Source organism: Mya arenaria, chromosome 5 (assembly GCF_026914265.1).
Source record: "Mya arenaria isolate MELC-2E11 chromosome 5, ASM2691426v1".
NCBI lineage: Eukaryota > Metazoa > Mollusca > Bivalvia > Myida > Myidae > Mya > Mya arenaria.
Genome location: NC_069126.1, coordinates 21095984 through 21101983, shown reverse-complemented (window position 1 = coordinate 21101983; position 6000 = coordinate 21095984). Strand labels below are relative to the sequence as shown.

Sequence of the window (6000 nt, the reverse complement as noted above, 5' to 3'; positions counted from 1 at the left end):
AGTATTTCTACTCTATGATTTTTTTAAAAATGCTGCGTTTTCCCTATATATATATATTGGCTGCGCTGCTGCGTTTTATACCCTAAAAACACAGCCTGCATATTGCAGCCTGCGTAAATCGCTGCGTTTTATAACGACCCGCTCCAGTCGCCAAGAAGGACGCATTCTTAAATAATAAGGCTTTGCGTATTAAAACATGATGCGTTACGCGTTGTGTAATTGACATGTTTTTTTTTAAATCACATATGGAAAAAACGGTAGCCGGGCTAGTTTCTATGGAAAATCGGTAGCCCCATCAGGGGTAGCCAAACAGCCAGTCTCACCACAAACATTTGATTGCATTTATATTGCACAGAAGAATTCTATCATAAAGCTATCATTGAAGGGCATTGCTATAAAGCAGAATTTGTACTTTTAGGGGATAAAAACAAACCCAGAAGATAAAGATGCATCCCATGACCTTAAGCAAATAACATACAGCATAGTCTGAACAATAAACTGTCAATTAATCTGATATTGTGAAATAAATATTGATTATTTTTTAAATATTTTTTCTTTTTCTTTAAATATGAAAACTAGTCTTCCTTGCTAATGTTTCTTCCGGGATTGACAAAAGGCATGGGTTTTTTTTCTTAAAAGGGCACAACTCTTATGCGAAAAGTACCCCTGGCACATTGGCAGAATCTAACATGACATTGTCATCTTTTACAAGCTAACCAGGCTGGCATCTGTTAGTAATGCATGTGACTTTGAACCCCTGCCTGCCCCATTTTCAAATAAACTAGTATTTGTTTAAAATGTTTCCTTTATCAGGGTGCTTTATTCCAGTACCGGTATTTTGGGGAAATGACCTACACCATAATTTTAAAACAAAACTCCTTCAATTGTTGTTGTTTTTTAAATTGGGCCTAAAATAGTTTGGTGAAGGTTACATCCTTTCTAAAATAGGTAGGGTAGGTAGGCTTTTTTATATTTATTTTTATAAGGCTTTATGAGGCTTTATATAAGAATGTTATTTTCATCAAGAAACTTTTTGCTCTCTTGATTGCTCACATGCAGGATAAGGAAAATATCATGTTTCAGTCATGGAGTTTGCCTTTAGAATACAAATTAATGCTTAAGTTATTTTGAAATTTCCAATATATTTGCCATTTTTAACAGTGTGGAACTTTGATATGGATGAATTGATCAGGCCTGAATCCATTAATTCTTAAACTTACTTTGACATTGAACGATTGCTGTGCGGTATTGAAAATCCTTAGGTTTTATTGACATTATATTGCAAGAGTTTGTAAAAGGAATTATTCGATCTTGTACTATTAAAGTGTTAATCATGATCGTAGTTTGGTAGTTTGGTCAAAGGATTTCAGATCGACATCTATATCACACAGTAAGTCATATTTAAAAATAGTTGATGCTAATATTGTCTTGGTAACGGTGACACTTACTGTAGGAGGTGAGGATAGTGGTTTTGTTATTAATTTTATGGCATTACCGGTAGTTGTTAATTAAGCCTGTTTGTATTTATGCTGTAATCAGCTATCCAATTACTGTACTTTATGACGATATGGTTTTAAAACCAATATTTTAGAATCTTGTTTGGTGTAGTCGAGTTATTACAATTATGGAATATGGTATTTTTCCTGAAGTTACAGTAAACTGGAGTTTCTGGTATGAGTAATATTACTTGTTGAATGGCATAAAATGACTGTATTGAATATTTTGCATGATAAAGAGATCATTTAACACAAAAGAAAGATATTTTTGTAAAATATTGATAACATTACTACCAGTGATGGTACCAGTGTTGTGTAGAACTTAGAATTTCTTTGAGGACTGCCCTAAAAATGAAACTAAAATATTTAATTTATAAACATTTTATTTTATAAATATGATAAAAACACTATTTGTAAATATTTCATTATTGAGTGAAGCTAATTATAAATAAGAAATGTATAAAAAAAATATATTATTTTACTGTTGTTTACTTTAAGAGTACAATTTTTTTCTGAATGTTTACTACCAAAATAGTTTGTAATTCAATATAACTTCCTAATATTTCCATGATTAAGACTGTAAAAGACTATGAAAATAAACATTTCAACAATGTGATCATTGTTCAATAGATTGGGTAGATATGATAATACATGTAACATTACCCCGGTGTCATTACTGTGTTTCAACGTGCTTCATCATCCTGAACTATCGTTGACAGATCAATATGGCCATCGTTTGTGATGAGAGCAATTATAATTGTCGACCGGAGGAGCCGAGGCCAAGTGTTATGATATGCTTTAATACTGTGTTTAAAGATATTGTCTTACAGTTCATATGGTGCAAATTCCGAACAAACTTTTATTTTATGGTTCCTTTTTTTGCTCCTGAAAAAGTGATCAATTTTGCTTCTGAATGGTCATTTGAAATGGATGCTCAAAGTAAAATATATTAATTCATCAGCTTAAGATTTTAAGTGTTGACTTTTTGCCTGAACAATTTTAACGAAATGGCCCCTGATAATTACAGATAATCAATTATGGTATTTATCTGATTTCCAATTCCTAGTTTTTCAATAAATGGTATTGATTGAAATACTTCGGTACCCATTATTTTTTGCAGTTTTTGCCCTCTTTTTTTACTTATTTTGAGCAATGCATTTTGAACTGATATGTTTTATGAAGGGTTTGTTCCTATAGCTCCCATGCAATGTGATTGTTGTTTGGGGGTTTTCTAATGTTACTGTCTGTCCCTGTCCCGGAATGTATAAGGTACGGATCAATGTTTGAACAATGTCAGATAATTCATTTTATTGACGGGTCCCGGTAACATTGGGTCCATTATGGGTCAGAATCAATTTACAACCCTCCACTGGTGACAATTAACTACTTTATTCCATAATCCGCCACAAATCCCAGTACTACACGTTAGCTAGCACGGTTGTTATGGAAGAGCTGGTATTGTAATGAAAATTGCATGAACTCTGAAATGGAAATGTTAATATGTTCGAGGCTGGCTGCTTTCTCATTTGTTAACAGTCCTCAAAAATTGTGGACGCCATAATGCAAGAACTACTTCTATATCTAAATGCAGTTACTGAGTTCTTGCACTATGGTGATGATGTCATGTTTACTAACACTTAACCTGATCAGTCTAAAGAAGTTAGTTAGAACAATTTCAGGATGATATCATTTCAAAATTACTGCTAACTTATATTTTGTCACCCTATTTTGGAGTCCTTGTTTCATGTAATTAAGAGTATCCATTTCGTCCTAATAAAGTAATATGCTTTTTAGTTATAAGACTAAGATGCTAGAATCATCCTTGACATTCACAGTCAAGATACTCTAGTGTTAATAAATTCTAGAGAGATCAATCTATGCTGACAATGGAGAAAATAAGACTAGCTTTTTAGACTAAAGTTTTTATAACTTTGTATTTTAATAGAGGCGGGAGAGGGAAGGGCTTGAGGAGGAGGAAGAGAAGGGGGGTGGGGGTGAAGAGGAGATGGGGGAGGAAAGGGGGAGAAGGACAAGGGAGAGGAGGACGCAGTGAAAAAGGGTAGGAGGAGGGAGAGAGAAAGGCTGGAGGAGGAGGAAGAGAATGGAGGGGATGAGGAGGAGATGGGGGAGGAAAGGGGGAGAAGGACAAGGGAGAGGAGGACGGAGTGAGAAAGGGTATTAGGAGGGAGAGAGAAGGGCTGGAGGAGGAGGAAGAGAAGGGGGATGGGGGTGAAGAGGAGATGGGGGAGGAAAGGGGGAGAAGGACAAGGGAGAGGAGGACGGAGTGAGAAAGGGTAGAAGGAGGGAGGAGAGAGATGGTCTTGAGGAGGGAAAGAAAAGGGAGGGAGAAGGGCTGGAGGAAAGAGAGGGGGAGAAGGAGGTTGGATAGAGAAGGGGGAGGAGCAGAGAAAGGAGGAGGGAGAGTAGGAGGAGGGAGAGAGAATAAGGAGGAGGGAGGGAAGGAAGGAGGAGGACGGAGAAAAGGGGTTGGGAGAGAGGAGGAGGGAATGTGATGGAGGAGATGGTGTTACAGGAGGGAGAGGAGGAAGTAGAGAATGTGATGGAGGGGATGGGGTGACAGGAGGGAGAGCTGCCTCTCCGAGGAGAAAAAGAATGTGATGGAGGAGATGGGGTGACAGGAGGAGGGAGAGAGAGAGGGTGGGAGGAGGAGGGAGAGATGGGCAGAGGCGGGGGTGAAGGAAGGGGGGGGTATACTGTTCTAGTTAGAACAAAAATTATTTAACGAGTTTTATATTACCATAAAATTCTGTCAGCTTCACTTTATTTGCAAAATCATCAAATACATGGACAAATTAACACAAACATCATAATATTATTCTATACACTGTCTCACAAAAGAAAAAATAAGTTGGATCGAGCTACCCGAACATGACAAAATACTTCATTTATTACCATTATATAAATTATTTATCTCAGAATTGATGAGCTATTGAACTGAAACTTTTTGAACGCTTGAAGCATGAAAGCTTGTTTCTATTATTCATAACTTTGAAATTCCTAAACTAAATGTCGGACAGATGGAAATAGCAAAAGGTAACTTGCACTGTTGCACATATCATTTTTACATAACGACTTTAAATGAATAAAATATTGTGCATCTAATACTTCTGTTTCCATAACATACTTTAATAGTAATGAGTTTCTGTTTAGTTAAATACTTTAAACCCCATCCCATTCATACATGTTATTGTAATGACGGGACATCTTAAGAACTCGTTCCATCTCACTGATCAGTATTGATTGATTTTAAACAAATTCTTTCCTTTTCTACATAAATACTTCAATCATTTTCGCTTCCAACTGATCAAAGATAAACATCTTTAAACATTCGACTAAGAGGTATTACTACCATACCAACTTAAATATGCACACAATATGATGGGAAACCATTTTCACAATATCTAAGACATTACTTATGATTTGTTATGCAAACAATGCCAAATTCTGTGATAAGTTTTTACACTGATGTATTATGAAATATCACATAACCACTATATTGAAAGCTGATATAATAAATATATATCTGAATAACACCTTTTTAAGACCTATGTTTTCTATTCGTAAAGTTGACCACTCTTTTTGGATTTGTATACCATTATCTACCATAAGTCGTTGGCTGAACTATTGAATGTTATACATCACTCGTGTCCCAATCCTATTGCATATTTAACTCTTTTTTTTAAATTTTGAATAGAGATAGAGAGAGAGAGAGGATCACTGCTTATCTTTATTTGTCTATATAATTATACAGTAATGTTCAACAGTAATTAAGTATATGCATCATTTTTTTTTTTCATTTACCAACAACATTTCTTTGGCATGGAATCAAATTCAAGACAGGTTAGTTAAATATATTAAAAAATAGAAATATAAAATGAAAAAGAAGTACATTTGCAAATCCTCGCTAAGAATGACTTCCATATGAGGAATGTAAACATATTTCAATAATTATATTTAAACAGTTTCTGATTAAACAAATTTTGACTATGTACATATATTGTATATGCATGGCAAGTCAGAGATCTCTTTATTCTTGGACAAATGAGTTTAAGTGCTTGGGGTTGAAATGTATAAAAATGTGTAGGTAGTTCGGAATTCAAAAACTCATGTAAATTATACAGGTTGTGTTACTTTGTTTGTGTTTGACCTTCATAATTTATTTGCGCTTACTTATTCTTGTGAAGTTTGAAAAACAGTAAAACAAGTCTTCTCTGCATTTGTGTTTTTTAAAACATTAATTAACCCTTAAGCTGCTGATGGCGATTTAAAAGGCGTTGCAAACAGCTTGGAACCAGACCAGACGCCGAGTAACTCGGCGTCTGGTCAGGTTCCAAGCTGTTTGCCACTCAGTCAATATATCCCCAAAGTTTTAAGTAAATTGAAAGAAATTAAGAATAAACCAGACGAAAATTTTGAGCAGACGACAATTTACCCAGCATGCAAAGGGTTAATTAAACATTGGCCTTTTAACTGACATACATTT

At 35.1% G+C, this 6000-nt stretch overlaps 1 protein-coding gene across 5 annotated transcripts in view; it reads left to right on the top strand.

Annotated features, from left to right (window-relative positions):
- Positions 1-1156: 1156 nt before the first annotated feature.
- Positions 1157-6000, top strand: part of LOC128234268 (EGF-like domain-containing protein comC) — a 62370-nt gene continuing 57526 nt past the window's right edge. For all 5 annotated transcript variants that reach the window (XM_052948409.1, XM_052948408.1, XM_052948407.1 and 2 more), the window contains exon 1: positions 1157-1390. The gene's annotated coding sequence lies outside the window, so the exon portion shown is untranslated. The remainder of the gene's footprint in view (positions 1391-6000) is intronic.